This window comes from Schistocerca piceifrons, chromosome 11 (assembly GCF_021461385.2).
Source record: "Schistocerca piceifrons isolate TAMUIC-IGC-003096 chromosome 11, iqSchPice1.1, whole genome shotgun sequence".
Classification (NCBI taxonomy): Eukaryota; Metazoa; Arthropoda; class Insecta; order Orthoptera; family Acrididae; genus Schistocerca; species Schistocerca piceifrons.
Window position 1 is genome coordinate 1,396,347 of NC_060148.1, and position 16,070 is coordinate 1,412,416.

The following is a 16,070-nucleotide window of genomic DNA, read 5'->3' on the forward strand; positions in this document are numbered from 1 at the left end:
TTAAAGGAAGGTAGATAGTGTCTTCCTTTACAGGATACACACCCCGGCATCTGTTCTTTCGACCGGCGTTGCACAGGGTGCGGCCTGTGAGCAGAAGTAAGCCGGATGGAAAACTCACCATCTGGTAGATGTGACCACCACCGTGTCTCTCGTATGTTGCAGAAACTGTTGGAGATACACACGAATACGACTGACTGTCCCGAAGTATAAATACAAAGAGGAAAATGTGAAGCGAGGTGGACTCTTAGTATTACTTGCAGTGTCGTGTAAGTTAAGGCTGGCATAAAAAATTCCAAGAAACAAGTGGCAGGAACTCTGTGGCTTACAGTTTCTCCCTTCAGTAGAACGTTAATATGAGGGTGTTATTTGTTTGACAGTTCATTAAATATATTTTGTTGGTTTAAAAATACAGGTATTAAAATTTCTGTCAGTGTGAGATTTAGTGAGGTGGACCGTGAGACTACCAACAGGTAACATTGAGACTGCAGCCCAATTGAAAATATTTTTAATTTTGTTATTCAACGTCTATAGCTATGTGTACACCACTACATCGTTATACGTATTAGGTATTTATTAATTTGCAGGTCTGACTATTTTCGAGAAGAAATAGTTAAAAATTTGCACGAACTTTGTCGTAATGCAGTTATCGTGTCGTTTAGACTGTTCGTAATTATGTACGTATGTCGTGTCTGTTCTTTTGGGCGTGTCACCATTTTGATCCGGCAGCCATTACGGATTATGAAACAGAGGAATTGCAGACATAGATTTCAATCGGTGCTCACTCGCAGCAAATATATGTAATTCCTTAGTGTCTTAATAATTAATATTGTCAGAGGGATATCTGGATTTATTATATGCTGCCAGTCAAATATAAATTCAGTGATTTCTGCTGTTACGTATTTTATAGTTACTTTCAATTATTTGGAATAAAACATCTTTCTTTCACATTTCATTACTATTTCACTAGAAAGTATGTCTCGGTGAACTATATTAAAACCAGAGATAGCCCTTATCACCTTTTGTATTGCTCACAATATGACTCTTCCGATGAAAAGGCACATTGGACGAGTGCAGGAAGCAGTCACCCGGACAGCACTTCGTCAGGCAATCGCAGTGTCAAGACTTCGGGGTCACTGGGGGTGGCAGTGATCTGAAACGGAACAGTCGACACGTGGTTCTGAGTGAATGGTGACGACTTTTAACAGTCAGTACTCGGAGGCCGGCAGTCAGCTTACTGCACCCTCGTTAGAGGCACTGTGTTGGGGGCTCTTAACGTAACGTACTAGTGTATGTAGCTTAACAGTTAATGGGTTTGATACGTATCCGGCCTGAGGTGACCCCCCCCCCCCCCACAGTCAATAGTGGGTCTTGTGCAAAAAAAATTGCTGACCACAGGGGTAAAAGTTGTGAGAAAAGTATTCCAGAACTACTATTGCAAAATTAAACTACATCCTACATCTCAAAGAAGTTTTTAATGCTATCGATTTAAAAAAAATAAATGGTCAAATGATTACAATGAAGCTAGTAATAAATTAATCAGATGTGAGTCACGCATTTAATCAACCCTTTCACTGTACTGTATCCACAAAAATAAGATTTTTGCAAAATTAATGCAATTGGATAGATAGCGTACTCACCGGGCAGTGGCAGGAGAACACATTTAAAATTGCAGTTAACAAATGTGGTTACCAAAACATAAATAAAGTCGTCTAACCACCTCAGATCACCTTCGCACGTATCTTGTCATGGAATGAAAGGGGGGGGGGGTAGGAGAGAGGGACATAAATTCCATAAAAACTGTTCCCCTCCTGAGCCAGCTGACTGGGAACACTAACAAGAGTTGTGCAGTTTCTGCATTTTACAAAATGGCCTTTCAGCTGCATTTGCCCCACAAGAACAACTTTGTGCATCTCTTTCCTGTTGGTAGTTAAAAAAAAAGTATGTACAGTAGACTTTTTAAACACTTAAGGGGAGGCGGTGGCAATCTTGCACTGATATTTTTTGTAAATCCATATCTTTGCCATTTTTTGTTCAATCTCATTGAAATTTTGCACACTTATGTATAGAGATCTAATATGATTCTTTTAAAAATTCAGAATTTTTAATAACAATCTAATGCAGTGAGATAATTTTAAGTTTTTTATTGCATTATTATTTTAAGATACACCTTTTCATAATTTCGAGGGAAATTTCGCAAATTTTTTAATGGTAAAATAATCTACACTAATAGGTGTTCAATTAAGTGTAGTAACTTGTTGGTAAATTAATGCTATTATTTTGTCATATTTTGGATTCGAACATTTTTTACAAGCAAACTTTTCAATATATTATCAACTACAAAACTGTGTATAATACCTCGATTAAAATTTTGTTCCACTTAAATATTGCTTCAAAGTAAAAGAATAGGTGTGCCAAATTTCATTGCAATCCTTCCAGTAGTTCCTGAAAGCAGAAAACCTCAAGTTGCTGAAAAATCATTTTAAAGTTTGGCTGAAATGTGGTTAAAAAAAAACCATCATACCTTAGCTAAAACTGCCCATATCCATATTCCATATCATCATCATCTACAACTCTTTTAGCTTCTCTTCTCCTTTGCCGAGCAATTTTTTGTGTGTTCCGACTGAAGTCTCCGCCTTCGCGATTCTTTGCTTATCGATGATCTGCAGTATCTGCTCAGTGAAGACTCCAGGTGTAAAGCCCAACTTGCTGAGGATGTGAAGTCTTGCCACATTCCCATCATTAAACACTGCTGCAGCTTCCAAAGCAGAAATCTTCACCACCAAATTGGAAACACAGTCTTTGGACATCTTTTCCAAATAAGAGCGTTGAAACTTTCATTTGGGTTCTGTGTTTTCCCATGCAGACATTTTTCTACCAGTTCTGGTGAAGCCAGTGCTCTAAAAGTTGGTTTAATGGCCATTGAAGCCTCATAAGGAAGGTTATTTTCATGGGTACAAGCTTCCCCACTTTCCTTACTTTTCAAAAATTTGAACCATTCATTAGAACAGAGGCCATGTCGAGGTGTAGTGTCTGTTGGCAAGTAACGAAACCGAATGGCCCGTACTGCTTTCCTCGTACTGTCCGAGCTTGTGAGGTCACTTCTAATTGTGGCACCATAATAGACTTGTAGGCTGTCAAGTCTCTTCTTTGTTAGTCTGATTTTACCTCCCAGTGGCTTCCCATCCTCTACTAGCTTGCCTTTATTGTCTGCAACAAGTCTTCGGAGTCGTCCTCCCGTCCTCTTCTGAATATGACCTAAGCACTCCAGTTCCTCAATATTGCAATCTTTCCCATAGGGCTGACTTTCAACTACATTCTTGAAAGCACTAGTCTCCATCTCCTAAATCTGTACATGTCTTACTCCATACTTTTGCAAAGATGTATGGAAAAAGTATTTCTTACCTGGAGCTTCCATCCCACCACTGGAGCGTGCATAATTTCTGCTACAAACAGCTTTATGGGCTTCTTGCCATTCTGTTTCTTTACCTGCATCAATATATTTCTTGTGCGAGGAACATGCAGAACAATATTTAGACATCACCTCCAAGTCTAATATTTTTCCAGTGTCGACACTAACGATTGCCGAAACTCCGTTCGATGAAGTATGCCCCCTCTTCATCCGGGAACTGTTACGGGAAACTGCTATATCGTTGCTATTAGTTGCTTCACACATTTCTCAAAGGGAAACTGCTATATCGTTGCTAGTAGTTGCTTCACACATCTCTCAAATTGCCCCCAGGACTGCCATTTTTGTGCTCTCTTCACTTCTGCAACTGCATTGAGGAGAGCAATATTCATTGCAGAAAATTTTAGGGGAGGACCAGACACGTTCATAATACCACATAAAAGGTTTCCACCATCTCTTCCAATCCCTATACATCTTAGTCCATAAGCAAATCTCATATAGATTCTATTACTGACCTTAGATGTCTTGAATGGTCTGTCAGCAACACAGTTTTGACACAAAATGTGCAATGTGCGAACCAAACCTTCTCTCTTTCCATCATCGACCAAATCCACATACAGAGCTCTTGCAGGCTTTTCTAAGTGCTTCTGCCACCATTTCCAGATCCAAAATTCTGAAACCTGTATTTCTGTCAAGATTTGTTTCTTCTGACACAATCCCTGTCCCAAGTTTTATTTTAGATGCACTTGGAGACAAGCTAATGTTTGCATCTGCAGGCCCGACCCTAACCTCAATGTCAGTTTTTCGCTTTATATTGGAAATATGGAACGTACTATATTTTTTAAATACTTTACCAGGCCTAGGCATTGTTATAAGGGATCAACAGATTCAACCTTGCACAAAGAATGGCACACTAAATCGAGCGATACTCGAATTCCACCAAACAGAACAAAACTTGTTTACAACACTCCACAGCCTTGTATACCACACTGATTGAACCAGAAAATGGCTCCACAGCCTTCTTTACAACACTGCTGTTATGTATACAAAAAAAATCACAGCCTTCTAAAGCTATATTTCCTAGGTTCACAGGTCAAATTCTGCAATAAAATTTTTCCTCCATTTGGTACATCGAAAAGCGGGCTTGGCACATTACGCTGCTTAGGGTTTTAATTTTTTTATGCCACTTGTAGTTCGAATTTCAAGGAAAAAATATGGGATAATAATCTGTTATATTTACTATCAAATAAGCAAATAAAAATAATTTGTAAATTTTTCATTATTTCTGCCACCATCTCCCCTTAATACAGAAAAACATACAAGGCACCAAACAATTTCGTAGAGGACCGTCAACTGAACTGGCTACGGTTACCTTAACAGATGACATACTACAATCGATAAATCGTAACTTACACGTCACTTAGTATGTGGGACAATCACAGGTACAGTAATCCATTTTGACTAATAAAACTGCAACAACTGCAAAGAATTATTAAGAAATAATTCAATCGCGACTACTTTCACGGGTGCGTGTTTCGTACACCAATTTTGAACGGGAAGATAGGGCCCTCCATTATTTACCCTCAGAGAGATGTGATCACAATTTAAAATCCATAATCGTCTCCTGTAATTGACACTGCGGGATGCTGAAGCAGTCGAGCTAAAGTTACAATTAGAACTAAACTCTGCGCGCTTAGGTTCACCTGATTTCCACCTGAAGATGTGACTTAATTGTCACGAAACTAGTTGTGATAGAGTGGTCAATAAATAAATTCCTGGCAGCTGTTGTGGTTTTATTAGTCAAAATCTCAAACTGCTGCCGTCGGAAACATTTTGTGCCTCGGCTAAGTCTTCACAAAAGCCCTGCTGCTTCCAACACGTTGGCCCGTGTCCCTGCAGACACAGCTTCGTCCCTTCGGCAGTTCTCTTCATTCCGTGTACGAACGGCATCCCGTCTCACCGATCATATTTTTTAGATAGGACATTTGCGGTGTAACATCCGTCATTTTCTCTAGAATCTCGCCTTTAAAAATCTTTTACGAGAGAGTATCGTCTCTAATTAAATGTCCGACGAACTTTGCTCCGTGTCGGCCTACGACTTTGAGTTGTTCTTTTTTTCCTTATATTTCTCGTACGACTGTTACTCCTTACGAGAGGTCGTCGTAGGTGTTTTCTCGGTGTGCTCATTCCACCGGTGACTACTCTTACTTCGGGAGCCACCCTCGGCCAGTGCTATTCCTATCTTGATTTCCTCGAGACGTCTGTCCGGTTACGTCCTCCAGTTTCTCACTGCTTATTCTTATGACAGTCTTTCTTACTCTTCTTTTTTCGTCTATAACCGTGTAAGATGATACGGGATACCACTGTCTCACTTTCCGTATCATTTCTTGCTTCCGTCCTGCTACCATTAATAGTTCAGTACTTTGACTTTTAGTATACTCGAAATTAGTTGTCTGTCTTTCCCTACTGTGAATGTGGCTTTAAACAACAATTTCCAAACTATCGTATCGTAAGCCTTTCCTAGCTCAGTAAACACTGCGTACCGTTTTCTGCCTACTTCTGAAATGTGCGTGTGGCTAGGACCTCCCATCGGGTAGACCGTCGGTGCGAGCCACTTTGGCGACCGGCTCGTATGTGAGGACGCGACGGTCACAGAGGTACTCGGCCCCCGAGCGGGGAAAATCTCTGACCTGGCTGGGAATCGAACTCGAGCCCTTCAGCTGGTGTTCTGCTACACTTACCACACAGCTGTGGTGACGGACTGTCTAATTCGAATGTTCTGTTACGCACGAAGACAGTAAAGGAACGGGAGGGGGGGGGGAGAGAGAGAGAGAGAGAGAGAGAGAGAGAGAGAGAGAGAGAGAGAGAGAGAGAGAGAGAATTTTGGTATATACATATGTAGACTTGTGGACGGTTGGGAATGTGGGTCTCACGGGAAACGTGCAAGGGATAAGTCCCTGCAGTCGTGCTATTCATCTGTGTCCTCGGTGGCTCAGATGGACAGAGCGTCTGCCATGTAAGCAGGAGATCCCGGGTTCGAGTCCCGGTCGGGGCACACATTTTCAGCTGTCCACATCGAGGTATATCAATAACATCTGTCGGCAGCTTAGGTTGTCAGTTAGTCATCATTTAACTTAGTTATTTAATTGCTGTGATGGTCAGGTAGGATACTACCGACACTATAACCCAACATTATAGGATTGTTTTTCCCACTCATCTGCATTAATTTACATTTTTCTACATTCAGAGCTAGCTGTGATGCATCACACCGACTAGAAATTTCTTCGTACATCCGTAGTTGAAAGGGAGGACTGTGGGACGTCAGCTGGTATAAATTTATATTAAAAATGAAGAAACTCCTACAACTGTATTTAAGGTGTCGATTTTATTTTGGCAACGAGTTTCAACGTTGTAACATCGTCATCTTCAGGCCCGTACACTTGTTGACGTCAACTGCGTGTGGCCGATACTAGAAGTCAGTTAATACCCATCTTCCACACGGAGCACGTCCGTATCTCACCACTGACTTTGTATCAGCCGCACGCAGTTGACATCAACAAATGTACGGGCCTGAAGATGACGTTGTGACGACGTTGAAACTAGTTGCCAAAATAAAATAGACACCTTAAATGCAGCTGAAGGAATTTCTTCTTTTTTAATATAGTGGGGAAGCCAGTGGGCATTCTGGTGAGATCCTCTCCTGGAACTGCAGGTTATGTAGCAATAAGTTGATAGACGAGTAGGAGCGTAAGACTCGTGCCCTTCAAGTGCAGTTGAAAAACGCACAGCAGGAGCTAGATAGGATGAGGAGGGGGTTGGGGAATGGGAGCTGGCTGTTGGCAAGAGATCTGCTAGGAGAAGGAGATATTCAGATAGTTTCACTATTGGTGTTTACAATAGATATGCAACTGTTGGAGTATAGTGGAGAGGAATCTCTAGTAGCTGTAGATGTAGGAAGTATGCAGCAGACCTCAGTAGTTACGGTGGCTAGGACAGTTGCAGAGTCGAAGAGGAAGAAGAAGGTTCTGCTGTTAGGTAGTTCTCATGGCAGAGGTGTAGGCCAGCAGTTGCAGGAAGTGCTGGGCAGTGAGTACCAGGTCACCAGCATTGTGAAGCCTACTGCAGGATTGGCTCAGGTGACTGTTAACATAGGGGGGTTATGTAGGGATTTTACTAAAGAGGATCACGTAGTGATTGTGGGTGGGGTTGGTAATAGTATTGATAGGGATAGGGATGGGGAGTATGACATAGATGGTGACCTGGAAAAGATAGCCACTCAGACTGGCAACACAGATGTGCATTTTGTGGAACTGTTTCAGCGTCACGATCGGCCTCACCTTAATACAGCCGTCAGGCGTAATAACGTGAGACTTGGGGGCGCGCTGATGACAGAAGGCATGGGTCACATTTCAGTAGTGTCGGTGGAGTCTATCAGCAGGACAGGTTTCACTAGACATGGCCTGCACCTCAACAGGTATGAGAAGGGGAGGTTGGCAAAGCTTATAGGTGACAGCATAGGTGGGGGTGGTGGGATCACTCATAGGAAAATTCCTGCAGTAGTGGGTTTTAGAGCTGCACCTTTTTTAGATTGAAGTCAGCTGATAGGTATTCCTGCTTCTCTCTAACAAAGAAACCACTTTCGACAAAGCTTAGGTATCTGAGTAATGAGGGAATTAGTATATTTCATCAAAATATACAACGTATTAAAGTTAGTGAACTGTTTATACATGTTGACACTGAAATTATTGGTATATCTGAACACTTCTTAAACAAAGAGATAATTCAGAGGCTTCGTTTACCAGGATACAGGTTGGCTGGCAGCTTTTCTAGGAGCTCTTTGCGGTGTGGGGGAGTAGCCATGTATTTGAAAAACGGCATCCCATTTGAGTCAATTGATGTTTCAAAGTACTGCACTGAAAAGGTGTTTGAATGTTGTGTAGGTGTGGTTAAATTTAGTGGAGTTAAACTTCTAACTGTTGTTATTTATAGATCCCCAGACTCCGATTTCACAACATTTTTGCTAAAGCTAGAGGAGGTTCTTGGTTCACTTTATGGGAAATACAAAAAGTTAGTTATATGTGGTGACTTCAGCATTAAGTGTATAAGTGATTGTGCAAGGAAAAGGGTGCTGGTAGACCTCCTTAATTCATATAATCTTATGCAAACCGTATTCTTCCCAACGAGAGTGCAAGGGAACAGTAGAACAACCATAGACAACATTTTTGTTCATTCATCATTACTAGAAGGGCATTCTGTTAGCAAAAAAGTGAATGGTCTTTCAGATCATGATGCACAAGTTTTAACTTTAAAAGATTTTTGTGCTGCAACACATGTTAAATATAGTTATCAAGTTTTTACGAAAACTGATCCAGTTGCTGTAGAGACCTTTGTAAACCTTATCAAGGAACAAGAGTGGCAAGATGTTTACAGTGCTGATACAGTAGATGATAAATATAATGCTTTCCTCAAGACTTCTCGTGCTCTTTGAAAGTTGCTTTCTGTTAGTACGTTCAAAACAGGGTACTAGCACAAACAGCCAGCCTGGGTGGCTGACTAGAGGAATAAGAATATCTTGTAGAACAAGGTGGCAATTATATCAAAACGTTAGAAACAGTGAAAATCTAAATGCAGCAGCCCATTACAAACAGTATTGTAAGGTGCTTGAAAAAGTTATTAGGAAGGCAAAAAGTATGTGGTATGCAGATAGAATAATCAAGTCTCAGGATAAAATTAAAACCATATGGTCAGTCGTAAAGGAAGTGGCTGGTCTGCAGATACAGGTCGAGGATATAGAATAAGTGCGTAGTGGGAATGTCCGTGTTACTGATAAGTCACATATGTGTACACTATTTAATAATCACTTTCTGAATATAGCAAGTGAACTAAATAGAAACCTAGTCCCCCACAGGGAAACACAAAGCGCTCGTAGAAAAGTGTTCCGAGACTGTTACCTGAAATGCTCCTCCATGATACTGACAAGAGGGAGATTGAGTTAATAATTAAATCACTACAGACCAAGAACTCTCATGGATATGACAGGGTATCTAGTATAATACTGAAGTATTGTTCTATGTATGTTAGCCCAGTACTTAGCCATATCTGTAACTTTTCCTTTAGGAGTGGTCGGTTTCCTGACCGATTAAAGTACTCGGTAGTGAAGCCACTTTGTAAAAAGGGAGACAGGGATAATGTTGACAATTATAGACCTATTTCTATGCCATCAGTGTTTGCTAAAGTTATTGAGAAGGTTGTATATACAAGGTTACTGGAGCATTTAAATTCACGTAATTTGCTGTCAAATGTACAGTTTGGTTTTTGAAACGGTTTAACAACTGAAAATGCTATATTCTCTTTTCTCGGTGAGCTTTGGATGGATTAAATAAAAGGTTGCGAACGCTAGGTGTTTTCTTTGATTTAACGAAGGCTTTTGACTGTGTTGACCACAAAATATTACTGCACAAGTTGGACCATGATGGAATAAGGGGAGTAGCTTACAATTGGTTCGCCTCTTACTTTAAGAACAGAAAGCAGAAGGTAATTCTCTGCAATATTGAGAGTGGTAGTGATGTTCAGTCCCAATGGGGCACTGTTAAGTGGGGCGTTCCCCAAGGGTCGGTGCTGGGGCCACTGCTGTTTCTTATTTATATAAATGATATGCCTTCTAGTATTACAGGTGATTCAAAAGTATTTCTGTTTGCTGATGACACCAGCTTGGTAGTGAAGGATCGTGTGTGCAATACTGAAACAGTATCAAGTAATTTAGTTCATGAAGTAAGTTCGTGGCTTGTGGAAAATAATTTGATGCTAAATCACAGTAAGACTCAGTTTTTACAGTTTCTAACTCACAATGCAACAAGAACTGATATTTTGATCAGACAGAATGGGCATATTATAAGCGAGACGGAACCGTTCAAGTTCCTAGGCGTTCGGATAGATAGTAAGCTGTTGTGGAAAGACAGTGTTCAGGGTCATGTTCAGAAACTAAATGCTGCTTTATTTACCATTAGAACAGTATCTGAAATAAGTGACAGTTCGACGTGAAAAGTAGTCTACTTCGCATATTTTCATACGCTTATGTCATATGGTATTATTTTTTGGGGTAATTCTTCTGATTCAAAAAGGGTATTTTTGGCTCAAAAATGGGCTGTTCGAGCTATATGTGGTGTAAGTTCGAGAACCTCTTGTCGACCTCTATTCAATAGTCTGGGAATTCTAACATTGCCCTCACAGTATATATTTTCTTTAATGTCGTTTGTTGTTAGCAATATTACCTTATTCCCAAGAGTTAGCAGCTTGCACTCAGTTAATACTAGGCAGAAATCAAATCTGCATGTTGAGTGCACTTCCTTGACTCTTGTGCAGAAAGGAGTGCAGTATTCTGCTGCATCCATTTTCAATAAGCCACCACAAGAACTCAAAAATCTTAGCAGCAGCCCAAATGCTTTTAAGTCTAAACTGAAGAGTTGCCTCACGGCTCACTCCTCCTATTCTGTCGAGGAGCTCCTGGAAGAGCTGAAAAATTAAGCAAATCCCAGTGTCACATAGTTGATTTTCTTTATTTGAACTTACGAATTGTCACCTGCATACGTTTCTTGTATTTCATTTTATCTGTTTCTACTATCATGTTATAATTTCATGTATTGACTCGTTCCATGACCATGGAGACTTCTCCTTAATTTGGTCCCACGGAACAACAAATAAATAAAAAAACAAAGTTCCAGCTGGTCACTGTACATTTCTGAAACAGATTATAGCTTGAATAAAAAAGTCAGCCTTTATTAAATAGTGACTGCTGATATTTAACTTATAAAAAGTATCAAGTAAAGTGAAATATTTCTGTATGCCATATAAATTCAAAGATGGCGAAGTAATTTGTCTCGCATGTAGCCTTGTAGGGAAGTGGAATTTGCATGGTAAACAGTTCAGAAAGAACACAACAGAAGCTTTTGAAATGTGTTGCTACAAAAGAAGGCAGAAAATTAGATGGGTAGATCAGATGACAGCTGAGGAGGTACTGAACAGAGCTGGAAGAAAAACAAATTTACGGCACAACCAAATTAAAAGAAGTGCTAGGGCAACAGGAGACGTTCGAGCCTTCGAGGACTCGTCAATTCGGTAACGAAGGGGGGGGGGGGGGTGTGTTAAAAATTGTAGAGGGAGACTGAGGGATGACTGCAGTGGACAGGTCAAGACGGATGCGGGTGGCAGGAGTCACCGGGAAGTGAGGGGACTCACACAGGATAGAGCAGCGTGGAGAGCTGTGCCGGAGGCAACGAAGACGGTACGGCCCACACGTTTCCCAGTTTTTATGTAGCCCTCTTGATCGTATGCAGTACAGTGTGCTAGGTGATATCGGATCTAACTTAAATACAGTTTTTTACAGAGACGAGTAAGCATTCAATTACCGAATACAGGCGGTGGCACTGCCAATTTTCTCTAATAGGTCTTTTGAATGCATTTATATTTACAGTAATACGTAACGGTGGCAGGGGTAAAATACAGGGAGCGAAATGCTATTTACAATTTGTACAGAAACCAGATGGCAGTTATAAGAATCGAGGGGGTATGAAAGGGAAGCAGTGGTTGGGAAGGGAGTGAGACAGGGTTGTAGCCTCTCCCCGAAGTTATTCAATCTATATATCGAGCAAGCAGTAAAGGAAACAAAAGAAAAATTCGGAGTAGGTATTAAAATCCATGGAGAAGAAATAAAAACTTTGAGGTTCGCCGATGACATTGTAATTCTGTCAGAGACAGCAAAGGACTTGGAACAGCAGTTGAACGGAATGGACAGTGCCTTGAAAGGAGCATATAAGATGAACATCAACAAAAGCAAAACGATGATAATGGAATGTAGTCGAATTAAGTCGTGTGATGCTGAGGGAATTAGAGTAGGAAATGAGACACTTTAAAGTAGTAAAGGAGTTTTGCTATTTGGGGAGCAAAATAACTGAGGATGGTCGAAGTAGAGAGGATATAAAATGTAGACTGGCAATGGCAAGGAAAGCGTTTCTCAAGAAGATAAATTTGTTAACATCGAGTATAGATTCGTCAGGAAGTGAAAGTATTTGTATGGAGTGTAGCCATGTATGGAAGTGAAACATGGACGATAAATAGTTTGGACAAGAAGAGAATAGAAGCTTTTGAAATGTGGTGCTACAAAAGAATGCTGAAAATTAGATGGGTAGTGAACAGTAATGAAATCCTAGACACAGAATGGAATATATACCGCAAGGATAGGATAAACGCCAATGGTGGAGGAGTATTTATAGCAGTAAAGAATTCAATAATATCCAGTGAAGTTATTAGCGAATGCGAATGTGAAATAATCTGGGTTAAGTATCAAAGGTGGGTCAGATATGATAGTCGGATGCTTCTATAGACCACCTGCATCAGCAACCGTAGTAGTTGAGCGCCTCAGAGAGAACCTGCAGAACGTCGTGAAGAAGTTTCGTGATCATACTATTGTAATAGGGGGAGACTTCAATCTACCAGGTATAGAATGGGATAGTCACACAATCAGAACTGGAGCCAGGGACAGAGACTCTTGTGACATTATCCTGACTGCCTTGTCCGAGAATTACTTTGAGCAGATAGTTAGAGAACCAACTCGTGAAGCTAACGTTTTAGACCTCATAGCAACAAATAGACCGGAACTTTTCGACTCCGTGAATGTAGAAGAGGGTATCAGTGATCATAAGTCAGTGGTTGCATCAATGACTACAAGTGTAATAAGAAATGCCAAGAAAGGAAGGAAAATATATTTGCTTAACAAGAGTGATAGGGCACAAATCACAGAATATCTGAGTGACCACCATCAAACGTTCATTTCTGAGGAAGAGGATGTGGAACAAAAATGGAAAAAATTCAGAAACATCGTCCAGTACGCCTTAGATAAGTTCGTACCGACTAAGGTCCAAAGCGAGGGGAAAGATCCACCGTGGTATAACAATCATGTACGAAAGGTACTACGGAAACAAAGAAAGCTTCATCATAGGTTTAAGAGTAGTCGAATCATAGCTGATAAGGAAAAGCTGAACGAAGCGAAAAAGAGCGTAAAGAGAGCAATGAGAGAAGCATTCAACGAATTCGAACATAAAACATTGGCAAACAATCTAAACAAGAACCCTAAAAAGTTTTGGTCATATGTAAAATCGGTAAGCGGATCTAAATCTCCTATTCAGTCACTCGTTGACCACGATGGCACCGAAACAGAGGACGACGGAAGAAAGGCAGAAATACTGAATTCAGTGTTCCGAAACTGTTTCACTGCGGAAAATCGTAACACGGTCCCTGACTTCAGCCGTCGCACGGACGCCAAAATGGAAAATATTGAAATAAACGATATCGGAATTGAAAAACAACTGCTATCACTTAGTAGTGGAAAAGCATCCGGACCAGACGAGATACCCTTAAGATTCTACAGTGATTATGCTAAAGAACTTGCCCCCTTTCTATCAGCAATTTATCGTAGATCGCTGGAAGAACGTAAAGTACCTAGCGACTGGAAGAAAGCGCAGGTCGTTCCCATTTTCAAGAAGGGTCATAAATCAGATGCGAATAATTATAGGCCTATTTCGCTTACGTCAATCTGTTGTAGAATAATGGAACATGTTTTGTGTTCTCGTATTATGACGTTCTTAGATAATACAAATCTCCTTCATCATAACCAACATGGATTCCGCAAACAGAGATCATGTGAAACTCAGCTCGCCCTATTTGCCCACGAAATTCACAGTGCCGTAGACACTGGCGAGCAGATTGATGCCGTATTCCTGGACTTCAGGAAGGCATTTGATACGGTTCCGCACTTACGTTTAGTGAAAAAAATACGAGCTTACGGAATATCGGACCAGGTTTGTGATTGGATTCAGGATTTCCTAGAAGAAAGAACACAACATGTCATTCTTAACGGTTCAAAATCTGCAGATGTAGAGGTAATTTCGGGAGTACCGCAGGGAAGCGTGATAGGACCTTTATTGTTTACAATATACATAAATGACTTAGTTGACAACATCGGTAGCTCCGTGAGGCTATTTGCAGATGACACGGTTGTCTACAAGAAAGTAGCAACATCAGAAGACTCGTACGTACTCCAGGAGGACCTGCAGAGGATTAATGCATGGTGCGACAGCTGGCAGCTTTCTCTAAACGTAGATAAATGTAATATAATGCGCATACATAGGGGCAGAAATCCATTCCAGTACGATTATGCCATAGGTGGTAAATCATTGGAAGCGGTAACGACCGTAAAATACTTAGGAGTTACTATCCGGAGCGATCTGAAGTGGAATGATCACATAAAACAAATAGTGGGAAAAGCAGGCGCCAGGTTGAGATTCATAGGAAGAATTCTAAGAAAATGTGACTCATCGACGAAAGAAGTAGCTTACAAAACGCTTGTTCGTCCGATTCTTGAGTATTGCTCATCAGTATGGGACCCTTACCAGGTTGGATTAATAGAAGAGATAGACATGATCCAGCGAAAAGCAGCGCGATTCGTCATGGGGACATTTAGTCAGCGCGAGAGCGTTACGGAGATGCTGAACAAGCTCCAGTGGCGGACACTTCAAGAAAGGCGTTACGCAATACGGAGAGGTTTATTATCGAAATTACGAGAGAGCACATTCCGGGAAGAGATGGGCAACATATTACTACCGCCCACATATATCTCGCGTAATGATCACAACGAAAAGATCCGAGAAATTAGAGCAAATACGGAGACTTACAAGCAGTCGTTCTTCCCACGCACAATTCGTGAATGGAACAGGGAAGGGGGGATCAGATAGTGGTATAATAAGTACCCTCCGCCACACACCGTAAGGTAGCTCGCGGAGTATAGATGTAGATGTAGATGTAGATCACATAACTAATGAGGAGGTATTGAATAGAATTGGGGAGTAGAGAAGTTTGTGCCACAACTTGACGAGAAGAAGGGACCGGTTGGTAGAACACGTTGTGAGGCATCGAGGGATCACAAATTTAGTATTGGAGGGCAGCGTGGAGGGTAAAAATCGTAGAGGGAGACAGAGAGATGAATACACTAAGCAGATTCAGAAGGACGTAGGTTGCAGTAGGTACAGGGAGATGAAGAAGCTTGCACAGGATAGAGTAGCATGGAGAGCTGCATCAAACCAGTCTCAGGACTGAAGACCACAACAACAGCAATACGTATTTTAAATAATTTCCCTGGCAACTCAGTGAACAATTCTACTCCCATCGTAGCTGTGCCTTTCTGGCACAAACTTGTATTAGCTAGGATTTCGTATAAGTTTCCCTTCAATAAAGCATTCTTCGTGTATGTTACAAATTTTTTTCATAGTACCATAATTGCCAATTAACTTTTAAAAATATGTGTTAGTGTGACCACAATATACTTGCACTCTGAGGGTTTTATGTGACTTTGTTCCTCTGCTGCTTGTGCTGCCCCCAGTTGCTATCTCTTCTATTCTGGAAGTCCCCAGAAGTGCTCGGTATTTTCCTCAGAATATCGGGCCGTGTTCCAGATACGCATTAAAATGTGTAGGTACTCGCTAGCGAATGACTGTCCGTGCATCCTTTTAAGAACCTTAAAGATAACAGTCTGTACCTTTCTCAGAATTGTGTATTCCCATGTTCGGTCACTTTCTATCCAAATACTAAGAAACTTGGTGTCTGTAACATTCAC

At 41.0% G+C, this 16,070-nt stretch overlaps 1 non-coding gene across 1 annotated transcript; it reads left to right on the forward strand.

The window, feature by feature from the left end:
* Positions 1 to 6,387: 6,387 nt before the first annotated feature.
* Trnat-ugu lies at positions 6,388 to 6,461 on the forward strand. The gene has a single exon. It is a non-coding gene; the product is annotated as a tRNA-Thr (tRNA).
* Positions 6,462 to 16,070: the final 9,609 nt, after the last annotated feature.